General features: G+C 37.6%; 1 pseudogene; it reads right to left on the bottom strand.

Moving 5' to 3' along the window:
* Nucleotides 1-6,918: 6,918 nt before the first annotated feature.
* On the bottom strand, nt 6,919-7,808 carry LOC110338591 (annotated as a pseudogene).
* Nucleotides 7,809-15,341: the final 7,533 nt, after the last annotated feature.

Raw genomic sequence — 15,341 nt, 5'->3', positions numbered from 1 at the left:
AGATGATGGAGAGATGATGGAGAGATGGAAGATATGAACTGAGGAAGGGCTTTGAGGTAGAAGCATCATAAGTGAGAATTTTCAGTTATAAACCGAGCATGGTAAGACGGGAAATGGTCAGACTACTTGGAGCCCTGGTAACCCTGTTAGGTTAGTAAGGTATTAAAGCAAAGACAAAGAAAGACAATTAAGATAAGGTTGTCTAGGAAGAATGTGATCCAATCTAGGATATATAAAGGTGTTTGGGGTGGAGGATTAAAGGAGGCTCTAGCAATAAGAGCTGGGCTGGACGAATGGCAGGAACATAAGTATATTCAGAAGGTTTTCTTCACTATGACAAAATACAGGAGAAAAAGAACTTAAGGGGAAAAGCTTACTTAGACTCGTATTTTCGGCCCATGGTTGACTAACTCCATTGCTCTAGGCCTGAGTCAAGGGAAGATATCATAATGAAGAGTATATGTAGTAAGAGAGGCTGCTCTTGGCCAAAGAGAACTGGGAAAGAGAGGTACTAAAAACCAGGGACAATGTATACTCTTCAAAGACATGCATTCTATAGTCCATTTAGCTATAAACTCATCACTGGTTCCATTCATTGATGAGGCTAAAATCAAATAACTCCCTAAAGCCAATCAGCTGACATCCAAGAAGTGCACAATGACTTTGAGGGGGACATTTTAGGTTTAAACTGCAACGCTCTAACCCTGGGTTCCAAAATGTCACATCCACTTCATGATGCAAAATGCATTTGCTTCATCTCCACATCTCCCATGTCAGGCACCCCAGCATTTCCCAAAATACAAGTGCAGCATCTCTGCTGAGCCTCAAAGAAAACACTGAGCTGTGAAGCCCTATAGAACACATAAACTTTTTAAAACAGGAATTGATTCAATATAGAATTATATAAACAGTCCTATTCTAATAAAAATTGGAAAACAGAAAAAGTTCAATGACCCTAAAGCATGACAAAAAAAAGTTACAGAGCAAACACTAAATCCTGTGTCTCTATGTTCAATATCTAGGGAGCATGATACAAAGTGCGAATGGAAGCCTTGGAACGTCTTATCACCAAGGCCATTCTCACCGCAAACCACAGGGCATCCCTTTTGAAGAGGGTTATCTCCAGTGGCTACTAGGGCCTTCAGTTTCAGGTGTTTCACTTTTGTCTTCCTAGGCTTGACACTGCCTCTTTCACTTTACCCTCACAGCTCTATGATCTACCCTTTCAAAGACTACCTGCAAGGAGCCTTACCATGCCATCCATTGCCTGACCTCCTACACTTTCCTTTGAAATCTCACTGGAAGCTTCCTTGACTCTACAACTCATAATTGCACTCTGCAAATTTAGCATCATAAATACAACACCAAAATCTTCCGCCCCTTGAAGAGCAGTTGGTCCCCCCTTGGACCATAGCTGAAGAATTACCTCTTGTGTCTGGGTAGCTAAATCAGAGAAACACTTCCCAAGGTATCTCTGGACAGCCTTCTACACGGGGGCCATTGGAAGATAGAAACCATACACAGACAGGTGAAGGGCAAAGAGACAAAGCTGGAGTAGTACATCAAGAAATTATACAGTGAGGAAACACATGTGCTTCAAAGAGTGCACATTCTTCAAAGATACATGATATCCCAAGACAGCTGTGACTTGGACACTGGGGTGTTGAAAGACACCAACAATGAGTAGTAATATTAAGTACAATAACATGGAAGGCTAAGAAAACGAAGCTTCTCTCTTTCCCTCAACTCCATCACTACTCTAAATCAGAGAGCTGCAGTGCAAGGACTTAGAATAAAGTTGGAAGGAAGATTCAAATAGTGTTCTACGGAGCTTACTGATGAAGACACCTTGGAACTTACCAGAAACACAGGTTCTCCAGCTTTTTTACAGCCCTATATTAGAAACTTTTGACATAAGACTTGTTTTTTTGTTTTTTTTTTTTTTTTGGTTTTTGGTTTTTGGTTTTTTACTATTTTTAAATAAATCTCTTGTCCCAAGTGATTCTGAAACAGGAAGTTTTAAGAACCACCAGTAAACAATTTCAGAAAATTTAAACTGTCTTAGATGAACCTTAATAGTTATAAGTGACTTAAAAACTAGAAGATCTGTCTGGGACATCAATAAATGATATAGAAGGGAGATTAGAATGTCATTTATATAATTTTTTAGAAAAATAAAACCTTTCATAATTTACCCAATAATTAGTAAGCAGGTACATAATAATTAATTTTACTTTTAACAATAATTACTTTTAAGATTCTACTTTTGTAAATGTCTACTATTTAGCAAGTTAGAACAATATTTTAGTCTTTATATATAACTGGAAATATAAACAATCCCAGTATTTTGTTGACAAACTACTTTCCCCTCGAAATCACATACCAACATACTAAATTACTGCAAAATATGCAACTGGGAGTTACCTTTACAACCCAGCCATGGATCAACTCAATATCACAACAGATTCCTCTAGAGTAATGCAAGCAATTTTACCTGGAATATCTGTAGTATGATTCAAAGCATGTGCTATTGTTTATTTATGTAGAACCTAAGTTGTTTCTTTACTTCTAAGTTTATTGTTTTAATTACAGACTTGCACTGTTCTGTATTAAGTATGATCTGAGTACTTCTAGGTAATACTTTTTATTAATTTGTTTCTAGAGTTGTTACCTAAGTGTATTTCTTTTATATTTTTCAAAATGCTTCATCTACAGTAGTTCATAACAGGTCATGCAAGAGTCATGAAATTTATGCATTTGTTTTTCTTTTCTGTAGGATATGAAGAATTTAATCTAAGTCCTTACACATATAACATAATTACTCCGCCACTGAGCTATGTCTATAGGTTATACATATGTTTTAAATCCAAACCTAGAATAATTTTTTAAAGAAAAATGGGCTTCTTCGTAGTCATAGAAATTACTTTAAATTAAAAATAAAACATACACTAGTCCTCTATAATTGTTCCTGGTATACCTACCCTGAGTATTCTTTTAACACATGGGTTTGGAAAGAAGCTGTAATTTTTATTATCATTGTTATTATTCACTTTAACTGTCACTCACTGCCCCACCCCTAGTCACCTCCTCTCACAATCCCTCCTCCCATCCCCCTATGCACCCTTCACCTTCTCCTCTGTACAGTTTCAAATTTGTTAAAATAAACTGAAGCCCTGGCGGTTTCTAGTCATATAATATTTTCCTTATATAGATTAATAAATTAGTTTCTGAGCACATGCTTTGTCTTCACCATCTCACAGATGAAATGACGGAGGCCACTTTACAAATGGAGAAGCCAGCTTCTATCCTGAATAAAGAACAGTGCTGCTCTACTTTCAGCTAAGATCTGAAAGAACAGAATATGTCCCAGGCATCCCTTGGAACATACAACATGAAGGATTGAAGCCTCGAAGGCCACACCAGCCTTCAAGACAGTGTGCAAATAGGGGAGGGAAAAAAGTCAACTTTACTCAAAGATAACCTGAGGGTGGCCAGTGAGTCAGCCACTAGAAAGCTTAGAAATGCCTCACTCCTTCCTTGACCTCATCACCACCAAAAGGGCATCTCCCCAAAATGGTTTAGGACTGCCTAACATGGAGAAGATAAAGCTACCAAAGTTCCTATCACTGCTTTAAACAGTTCTACTTACTGTGGGGATAAAACTCTTACAAATACCATACACGCTCTATTTTGTGTGTTTTGTGAACTGTGTTTTTTTTTTTTTAAAGAGACTCATTAAAGCCACAGAGGCACAAGAAACAAGAGCATGATAATATGCGTATTTTCTAAGTCTTAAAAATAGCTCTACTGACCCAAAAAGACAACTTCTGGCATTTAAACCTTAAATTGTTAGATTGAAATGGAAGGTTGTTAAATTATAGAAGCAGATTTTTACTGCAGAAAAAAAAATAAATAAATAAAAAGCCTCCAGAACTTACATTTCGGACACAGATACATTGCTCCTTCCGGGAAGCCGCTTTATTCACCCTTCCTCGGCATGGCTGATGTTCGCTCCCACCTCTATGTTGCAACAGTGACATCCAGTGGCTCCTATATTAAAGTGCATTTTCAGAAGGGAAAAATTACTTTTCAAAATGTTTTCTGTTCCTAACATTCCCAAAACTCATGTCTCCCAGTACTTTCATAATTGTATGAAAAAGATATAGTGAGAGAAAAGAGCTGATGCATTGCAAACCATTCACATCTCACCCTGTTTCTTCATGTCATATACTTCTATGAAGTTGAATTTCAACACGTACACTGAACCTGGAAGTAAAGTCACACACAGCAGGAAGTTACTGGATTCACCATTTATGAAGAAACATTTAGGTTTGCTAGTAAGTTATTTTCTGTTTTAAACTTTTTTTTAAATTTGTGTATGTGTGTGTGTGTGTGTGTGTGTGTGTGTGTGTGTGTGCCTGCTTGAGTGTATATGATATGTGTGCCATGGAGTCCAGAAGAGGGGTTTGGAACTTCCAGAGCTAGAGATCTGACAGTTGAGAACTGTTAAGTGTTGATGTTGGAAATCAAACCCCAACTCCTCTGCAAAGGCAGAAAAGGCCCTTAATTACTGATCCATCTCTCGAGCCACCATAAATCGTTTTGTTAATAACTCGCTGTTAAAATTTGAAGCACATAAATGTGTGATCTATTATTTATTGTTTTTTTTTTCAATTTAAGTCTCCAATATACATGTATGTGGTTCCAAACTTTAGATTCCATGCAGTAGTGCTGTTTATATTTAAAGTAAAAGAGGAAAAACATTTAGTGGGTGTTCACTGGCAATGGAGAAAGGATACAGTTTGCTGGGCGCCACTGACAAAAACTAATGTCAGCTGGCATTCTGAAAGCACCTACTCCTTCTTTCTTGCAGCATGCATATTTTAAGTGTAAGCATTCGCCTCAGGAAGAAATTTCATTGCCAGGTGCTTTTTTTTTTTCTGTTCCACAAATTAAAGTTCAAACCATCGCGTGGCCCTCATCCAGATCATGGCTGTGCATATGATATTGTGCGGGGCCTATCCCAATGTCAGATTTCATTTTTAAAACTTTTGTATCAAAGTCATAAAAAAAATCAGAAGAATATGATCCCAAGCAAGAGTGTCTCATGTCAAACAGATGAACACGTAACATAATCATGTGTGATGCTTCTCCAGTGTTGATGAAACCAAGATCTTACAGAATGTCCAATTTTTGCCACCTGGTATCAATAGAGAGAATATGGAAAGGGAAAGACTACAAAAACATTATAGCCATCTTGAATTACTATTGTAACCCTAATCAGCCATTTCTACTCTAACTCTCCAGAAATCACCTTTGCTTGTGGAAAACTTGGCTCACAGCCCCAATCCACCCTCTCAGGCCAAGCACTGGTCCTCCTATACTTCCCCCAATTCCTACCGCAGATGGCCTTGCAGGGCTGACATTTATTATCAAGTGCCATCACATGGGTCTCAGCAGAATCTCTCCTCTGCACTTGCCCTTCTTCATTCTTCTTCAGATGCATAAGAATGAGCTACATACAGGTAGAGGCTCTCTCCCACAGTCCTGCCACCCAGTCAAATGGATGGCCTGGAGTCACTTTTTCATGAAAAGGCTCAACCACCTTCCTCACTTTTCCCTTCCACACCACCTCCTAAGCACCATGCATTCTTACATAAATGACTGCTTAAAGTGACTTACCGAAACAAAAGATAAGTCTTCAAACGGAGAATTACATCAACAAAAGATTCCTCTTATATACCTATGATGTAATTAAAACACACATCAGAGTCATTTTGATATGGATTTCCCTGATAGGTTGAACATTTAAGTGTTTCTTAGCAACTCAAAATTTCTCTGTTGAGAATTCTGTTTAGCTCTGTTACCCATTTTTAATTGTGTTATTTGGTTTGTTGGTCTTTAACTTCCCGAGTTCCTTATATATTTTGGATATTAATTAGCACTCTGTTGGATATAGGGTTGACAAAGATCTTTGCCTAATCTGTAGGTTGTCATTTTGTCCTAATGACAGTGTCTTACTTTTCAGAAGTTTTTCAGCTTCATGAGGTCCCATTTATCAACTGTTGATTGTAGAGTCTGAGCCATTGGTCTTCTGCTCAGAAATTTGCCCTCTGTGCTAATGCATTAAAGGCTATTTTCCACTTTCTCTTCTATTAGATTTAGTGTATCTAGGTTCATGTAGATGTCTTTGATCCACTAAGACTTGAGGTTTATGCAGGGTGGTGAATATGGACATATTGCATTCTTCTTTTTTGTTTTTGTTTTTTCCTTTGAAATTTAGAAACAAGTTTTATTTAAGTTCTGAAAAACAATTCCTAAAATATCAACTTTTCAGAAAACTGTGGCTATACAATAATGCATTGCCTCTATCATATTAGAACATGCATTAGACTCAAATACAAAAACCAGGAAACAAAGATCCATCCTTCAACAATTTGAACAAAGATAGAATGAATGCCTAAGGAACAACAAAGATGAACTTGCAGAGGATGGGCTGTTTACAGACACCACACACCAAGAAAGAAAGAAAGAAAGAAAGAAAGAAAGAAAGAAAGAAAGAAAGAAAGAAAGAAAGAAAGAAAGAAAGAAAGAAGAAAGAAAGAAAGAAAGAAAGAAAGAAAGAAAGAAAGAAAGAAAGAAAGAAAGAAAGAAAGAAAGCACAAATACATGGGTTTCCAGGTATATACATTAAGTTGAACCTTTGGCATTCAAGCAATGTCAACTAGACAATAAAATGGTCTACTGAATTTCTTCTTTGTCTAATTACTGCATACACTGGCAGCAACTTTGAAATGAGGAAAGGAGCTAGGCACTCCTTTTATTTTCTGTCCACAACAGAACAGAAAAACAAACTGAAACATAAGCCCCATTTTTACATTGACAGTTTTAAAGAGCATCAATTATACCATGAAAGGACTAAACAGAAGTGTTTACAGATACCAGACAACACTGATTGGTCAGTAGACCTTCACGGGGCTTTGCAATGATAGCAGAAGCCACTTTGTAATCACTGGCAGTAAGCAGAGAGGCAGAATTCTTTGCCTAAGGAATCAGGCAGATAGCTCAGCAATAATGCCAGGCATTGCTCATCAAGGGGTGTATAGGCCAGCATTGCCCCAATTCTCACAAATAATCTCAGTAGGTATGGAGCCCCATAGATCTGCGACATTGGCGCATCAGGGTGAGCCAGCAGAATCTCAACATACTGAGGCCTTTCAAACTTGTACAGCAGCTGAGTGCCCAACATCACATTGAAATACTCTTCTATCCCCACCCCCTCAACTTCACTAAACTGCATACTCCTTACTGTCAACATTTCCCTGTGATTTCTTGCAATTGGCATACTCAAGAATGGCATCTACATTCTTTTTAGCAGGGAGCTGTTAACAACTGCTTCTGCCTAGTAACCAAGTCCCAGTCCTCCACCAGCCATGGTTTTAATTCTTCAGAGATCCTCACCTTTACCTCCATCCTACTTTTGAATGCCTCCTTGCTCTCCACAGTGCGGTCAGCCCATGCCCTTTTCTTCCAAGGTGGCTCGAGCACTTCACTGGTACTGCCACATCTCCGTGCCCAGGAGTCTTCTGTTTGTTCTTCCTTGTCTTCTGCACAGAACCAGTAGAGGGGTAGTTCTCATCTTCCTGGGAGAGCTGGATCGAGATTCTTTGGCTGCAAACAAGCTGACTTCTTTCCTGAGGCTGCTCCTCTCATCTTCTCTGCATATCGCTTCGAGTTGGTTTCTTAAAGTTGTCTTCTTCGGCAGCTTGTTGTCCAAGAGTTTGAGAAGCCTGCTTTCTGGAACTCATTTGACCCTGTTTTTATTCCAACCAACAATGTTCCTTCTTTCCCTTCCAAGGATTCCTAGTAATCTCCTAGGATGGTCTGGAAAGATGAAGTAGGAATACAACCCTGTATTCTGCAACCAGGAATGGTTCTGCAACCTGGGTCAGATCTCCTGATCCTTACTGTATAGCAAACTTAGCTTTTCTGATGATGACCTGAAATGAAAATCCAGTACTTTCCAGAAGCTGGCATGTGATTATTGCTGCTCCTCCAACCGCCATAGCCTTGCATTCTTCTATATGAAAATATCCAGTTAGACCAGTACCATTTGTTGAAAATACTTTTTTTTTTTTTTTGCATTGTATGGGTTTGCCTTCTTTGTCAAAAATCAAGTGTGTGGGTTTATTTTAGAGTCTTTATTTCAATTCCATTGATCAACCTAACTGTTCCTATACCAAACCCTGAAGTTTTTACTATTGCTCTGTAGTACAGCTTGAATCCGGGATGGTGATAACTCCAAAAGTTCTTTTATTATACAGGCTTCTTTTAGCTATCTTGTATTTTTTATTTTACCATATGAAGTTTAGGATTTTTCTTTCAAGGTCTATAAAGAATTGTGTTGGAAATTGATAGGAATTGCATTGAATCCATAGATTGCTTTTGGTAACATGGCTGTTTTTACTATATTAATCCCACCGATCTATGAGCGCAGGAGATCTTCCATCTTCTTCAATTTTTCTTTCGGAGATTTGAAGTTCTTTTCATACAGGTTTTTCACTTGCTTGGTTAGAGTTACATCAAGAAATTTTGCATTATTTTTGGCTATTGTGACGGGTTTTGTTTCCTTAATTGCTTTCTCCGCCTGGTTGTTTATATAAAGGAAGGCTACTGGTGGTTTTTGTTTTGTTTTGTTTTGTTTCGTTTTGTTTTGTTTTGTTTTGTTTTTACTTAATATTATATCCAGACACTTTGATGAAGGTGTTTATCATCTATAGGAGTTTCCTGGACTCTCTCTCTCAGAGAGAGAGAGAGAGAGAAAGAGAGAGACAGAGAGACAGAGAGACAGAGAGACAGAGAGACAGAGAGACAGAGACAGAGACAGAGACAGACAGAGACAGACAGACAGAGACAGACAGAAACAGAGACAGAATCATATCATCTGCTAATAGCAATACTTTGACTTCTTTTCCCCTTGATCTCCTTTATTTGTCTTATTGCTCTAGCTAGAACTCCAAGTACTATAGTACTGGGAGAGAATGGACAGTGTTGTCTTGTTCTTGATTTTAGTGGAATTGCTTTAAGTTTCTTTCCATTTAGTTTGATGTTGGCTATTGGCTTGCTGGGTATTGCCTTTATTGTGTTTAGGCATGGGCCTTGTATCCCTAATCTTGCCAAGATTTTTAACATGAAAGGGTGTTGGAATTTGTCAAAGGGTTTTTCCAGGATCTAATGAGATGCTTATGTGGATGTTTTCTTTCAGTTTATTTATATGGTGAATCCATATATGAATCCATATGCTGATGGATTTTCAAGTGTTGAACCATCCCTTCATCCCTAGGATGAAGTCCACTTGGTCATGGTGAATGATTTCTTTGATTTGTTCTTCAGTTCAGGTTGCAATTATTTTATTGAGTATTTTTGCATCAATGTTCATAAGGGAAATTCATGTAAAATTATCTTTCTTTGTTGAGTCTTTGTGTGGTTTACATATCAGGGTGACTGGCCTCCTAGAATGAGTTTAGCAATGATCTTTCTGTATCTATTTTATGGAATAGTTTGAGGAGTATTGATATTAGCTCCTCTTTAAAAGTCTAGAAGAATTCTGTGTTAAATCATCTGGCCCTAGCATTGGGGGTGGGGGGAGACATTTAATGATTGCTTCTATTTCCTTATGGATTATAGGACTCTTTAAATAATTTACCTGATTTTGATTTAACAATGATAGAAAATCATCCATTTCATTAAGATTTTCCAATTTTGTGGAGTACAGGATTTTTGAAGTAAGACCTAATATTTTTTTAATCTTCTCAGTGTCTGTTGTTATATCTCCTTTTTAATTTCTGATTTTTGTATATTGGAATACTGTCTCTCTGCACTTTAGTTAGTTAGGCTAAGGTTTTGTCTTTCTTACTGATTTTCTCAAAGAACCAGCTCTTGGTTTTGTTGATTCTTTGTATTGTTCTGCTTCTAAGTCACTGATTTTGATCCTGAATTTGATTATTTCCTGATATCTACTTTTAGATGTGCTTGCTTCTTTTTGTTCTAAAGCTTTCAGGTGTTCTGTTAAGTTTTTAGTATGAGATCTATCATATCTCTTTATGAAGGGACTTAGTGCTATGAAATTTCCTCTTAGCACTGGTTTCATTGTGTCCCATGAGTTTGGGTATGTTGGGCCTTCATTTTCATTGAATGTAGAATGTCTGATTTCTTTTGTCATTTCTTCATTGGCCCCATAGTCAGTGAGTCGAGAGTTGTTCAGTTTCCATGTGTCTGTAGGTTTTCTCCTGTTTCTGTTGTTGTTGAAGTTCAATTTTAATCCATGGTGATCATGAACAGATTCAAGGGGTTAGTTGAATCTTCTTGTATGTGTTGAAACTTGCTTTGTGACTGCGTATATGGTCAATTTTGAAGAAATTTCCATGATGTACTGAGAAGAAAGTGTATTGTTTGTGTTTGGGCAAAATATTCTGTTGATATCTGTTAGGTCCATTTGATTCATAACGCCAATTAGTTTCATCATCTCTCTGTTCAGCTACTATCTCAAAGACCTTCCCATAGATGAGAGTGGGATGTTGAAGTCTCCCACTAATAATGTGTGAGGATCTATGTGTGATTTAAGCTTTAGTAATATTTCTTTTACAAATATGAGTACACTTACATTTGGGACAGATTGAGGTTCAGATTGAGGTTGACATCTTGGTAGATTATTCCTTTGATGAGTATCAAGTGTCGTTCCCCATCTCTTTTGATTATTTTGGTTGAGTCTATTTTATTAGATAGTAGAATGACTACACCAGCTTGTTTCTTGGGTCTGCTTGCTTCAAAAACCTTTTTTCAGCCCTTTACTCTGAGATAATACCTGTCTTTGTTGCTGAGTTGTGTTTCCTGTATGCAGTAAAATGATGGATCCTGTTTATTCATCAACTCTGTTAGTTTGTACCTTTTTATTAGTGAATTGAGTTCACTGACATTGACGTTGAGAAATACTAATGACAAATAATTATTAGTTCCTGTTATTTTGATGTTGGTAGTGTTTGTGTGTGTGTGTGTGTGTGTGTGTGTGTGTATCGGTCTAGTCTGTTTCTCCTCTTTTGGTTTTGCTGTGAATTTATTTATTTGTTGTGTTTTCATGGGTGTAGTTATCCTCCTTGTGTTGTAGTTTTCTTTCTGATATCTTCTGTAGGGATGGATTAGTAGAAAGAAATTGTTTAAATTTAGTTTTGTTATGGAATATCTTGGTTTCTCCATGTATGGTGATTGAGAGTTTTGATGGGTATAGTAGTCTAGGATGGCATCTCTTGTCTCTTAGGAACTCCAGGCCCCTCTGGCATATAAAGTCTCTTTTCAGAAGTCAGGTGTAATTCTGATAGGTTTGCTTTTATGTTACTTGGCCATTTCCCTTGCAGATTTTAATATTTTTCTTTGTTATGTACATTTAGTATTTTATTATGTGGCAGGCAGATTTTACTTTCAGGTCCAATCTATTTGGTGTTCTGTAAGCTTCCTGTAATTTATAGCCATCTCTTTTTGTGGGTTAGGGAAATTTTCTTCTATAATTCTCTTAAATTTTGGGGCCTTTGATCATGGAGTCTTCTTCCTCTATTCCTACTATTCTTAGGTTTAGTCTTCTCATAGTGTCCCACATTTTCTGGATAACATACATTAGAAACACTTTATATTTGGCATTTTCTTTGACTGATGTGTCAGTTTCTTCTATCATATCATCTACACCTGAGATTCTCTTTCATCTCCAGTATTCTGTTGGTGATGCTTTTGTCTGTAGTTCCAGTTCTCTTTCCTAGGTTTCCCACCTCTAGGGTTGCCTCTGTTTGTATTTTCTTTATTCCTTCTATTTACATTTTCAAGTCTTGACTTGAACAGTTTTATTCATTTCCTTCACCTGTTTTTTTTTTTTTTTTTTTCTTTTTTGGATGGATTTATTTCTTCTTTTAGGGCTGCTATCTGTTTGACTATACTGTCCTGGAACTCACTTTGTAGACCAGGCCTGCCTCGAACTCAGAAATCTGCCTGCCTCTGCCTCCCAAGTGCTGGGATTAAAGGCGAGTGCCACCACACCTGGCTTCCTTCATCTGTTTTATTGTATTTTCCTATTTTTCTTTATATTTATCTGTTCCTCTTTAAAGACCACTACCTGTTTATTGTATTTCTTTAAGGAATGTATTTATTTATTTATTTATTTATTTATTTCCTCTTTAAAGGCATCTATTGTCCTCATAAGATGAGATTCAAGGTTATTGTCTCGCTCTTCAGGTGTGTTGGGATATCCAAGGCTTGCTGTAATAACAGAGCTTATTTCTGATGATGCCATATTGCCCTGGCATTTGTTGACTGTGTTTTTGCATTGACCTTTAGCCATTTTGTTGTTGATTTTGGATGACCTGTGGTAGCATGCCTCTGGGACTGCAAATAGAGCCAGTAGTCCCTAATGGCAGCAGACATCTGGTTGTCCTGGATGGCAGCAGGCCTCCAGGAAAGCTAGCAGAGGTGGTTTTCTGGGGTGGCCTCAGGCCTCCAGGGAGGTAGGCAAGATTATGACCCAGGGAATAGAGTGAAGATCTTGGATTTCATATAGACATATAAACTAGAAGATGGAGTGCAGAGGGGATGAGGCAGAACTCACAGTTCCTGAGCTTGAGGAAAGCCCAGCATTCAGGGGACTGATACATGGGTATCTCATCTTGTTGCCCTGGATGGCAGCAGGCCTCCAGAGAAGCAGGCATAGCTGTGGCCCAAGGAGAAAAATGCAGATCTAGGATTCAATATAATATTCTTGAACAAAAAATATACCATCTCCATTTTGTGTGCCATTCTTATAGCAAAACTTACACATACAACACTGTTTTCAGTTTGTTTGACAATATTAGCCTTTTCCTCCATCACTTTCATAAATTTAGATGAAAAGTCAACAAATTAAAGCCTACATGTGAAATCTTACTTTTTCTGGTATACAAAGTAGTATGCTTCCTTATTGCATTTTTATATGCAAGTGTCATTGCACTTCACTCATAGTCCACCCATTATGTTCCCCTTTCCTTCCTTCCCATGTCACTACCCAAATATAACTCCACCTTTTCCTGTTGTGTATATATTATTTCATGTCATAGATAGATAGATAGATAGATAGATAGATAGATAGATAGATAGATATAGATATCCAAACCTGAATACTTTCTTCTTTCCATTTACCTTTCAACCTTTTACATCTGGATTCTGTTTATGAGAGTAAATGAAGTAGTTGTCTTTTAATGTCTCTGACACTTAACCTTCTAAGTAAACTTTTAGTGGAATACACACATACTCATCATTTCAATACTGCCAATGTTGGTGAAGAGGTGCAGAAATCTGATTACTGTGACAAAGACTTGATGGTCAGCAGTCCTAAAATATCTATTGTCTATTCCTTCACAGAAAAATGTTTCCAACATATTCTGTTCTCCTCCCTTCCGTCCCACCTGGCAACGTTTTTTCATTGTCAGATTGATACCATAAGTGCCAATTTGTCCTCCTGGTTAATAAAATACCCCTGATGCTGTTATAAAACCTTCTGCCAAACTTTTATGACCTTCATTTCTCTCATAAAATGCTCAATTACATGTACTTCGGCTAAAATTTGAGGAAGTGGACAACATAATGATTTTATAGTAACTCTTGACTATAGGGTTCAATCTGCCTGCTGAAGAGTTTTGACTTCTTATAGCAAATGGAGACCATCAAAGACTGGAGTAAATGCAATGATCAATGCATTACAAAGAACACATTTCCCACTGGATACATCTGCATCTCAGCTCCTGCATCTATGGTTAAGGTAATATCAAAAAAAAAAAAATAATAAATCAGAAAGATCCTAAGAAACAGAATATGTGGAAGACTGCTATGAAACAACAAAGATGCTAACATAGAAGAGGACATTTTTCATGGAGTCCCACCTGTAAGCAAAGAACTATAATAATTATGATTACAGGAAGAGAATTACTGTATCCCAGAGATGAGCCACCTCATCAGTTGTACAATGCAAAATGGTCACCATTGAAACCATACATCTACACACAACAAAAACAGACTCAGTAGGCTATATATATTTGTGTATATACACTTATATATGTGTATTATATATATAAACATGCTTTTATGCATGTTTTTGTATATGGAAAACTCCAGAGGTATATGCACAATTTTATAGTGATTATTTTATAGTGGGTATTTCAATTTTATTTTTGTAACTTGAGTTTAAACTTTTCTATAACAACACTTACTCTAAAAATAAAAATGCAGGAGCCGGGCGTGGTGGCACACACCTTTAATCCCAGCACTCGGGAGGCAAAGACAGGCATATTTCTGAGTTCAAGGCCAGTCTGATCGACAGAGTGAGTTCCAGGACATCCAGGGCTACACAGAGAAACCCTGTCTCACAAAACCAAATAAATAAATAAATAAATAAATAAATAAATAAATAAATAAATAAATAAATAAAAATACAATTATGATTCAGAACTTGAATCTCTAAGTGGGGCAATTAAATTATGAAAACTTGAAATGCACCTTTACAAAGATTTGTTAATTTAATCTTATAAAACAAAACACTATATGTAGGACTAGATCACTGACACTAGTTCTTGCCCCACAACCCACCCCTGCTTCCATGCCTCTACCCCATCAACTATCCTCTGTTCAGGTGCAGGTCATGCCCATGAGAAGAATAGAGATCCCAAGCTGGACCAAAGGCCAAGCTAACTGTCAGAAGTTCAAACCCCCAACTCTGACAGAAGCTCCCTGATGAAACAGAGGTTATGCCTGTCCCCAGAAAAAATATACCACAAAGACCAAAAGACCAAAGAGGACACAGAAACCAAGGAATAAAACACCCATCAAACAAAGACAAATTCAGAGATTGGCACCTAGATATATATTCATCTCAAATCCAGATGTCTAGACACCAGTATAAGAACACAATCAACCAGACACCCCAGAGCTCCCAGGGACTAAAATCATCAACCAAAGAGTACTCATGGAGGGACCCATAGCTCCAGCTGCATATGTAGCAGAGGATGGCCTTATCTGGCATCAGTAGGAGAAGAGACCCTTGGTCCTCTGAAGGCTCAATGCCCCAGTGTAGGGGGAATGGCAGGGTAGTGATGTGGGAGTGAGTGGGTGGGAGGGGGATTACTCTCATAGAAGCAGGAGGAGCAGGGATAGGATAGGGGGTTTGGCAGAGGGGAAACAGGGAAAAGGGATAACATTTGAAATGTAAATAAATAAACTATCCAAAAAAGAGTTTTAAAGAAGAACAGGAGGAGGAGGAGGAGGAGGAGGAGGAG

The sequence above is a fragment of the Mus pahari genome, chromosome 22 (genome assembly GCF_900095145.1).
Source record: "Mus pahari chromosome 22, PAHARI_EIJ_v1.1, whole genome shotgun sequence".
NCBI classification, from domain to species: domain Eukaryota; kingdom Metazoa; phylum Chordata; class Mammalia; order Rodentia; family Muridae; genus Mus; species Mus pahari.
The sequence above is the reverse complement of the archived record's forward strand: the minus strand, read 5'-3'. Positions and strand labels throughout refer to the sequence as shown.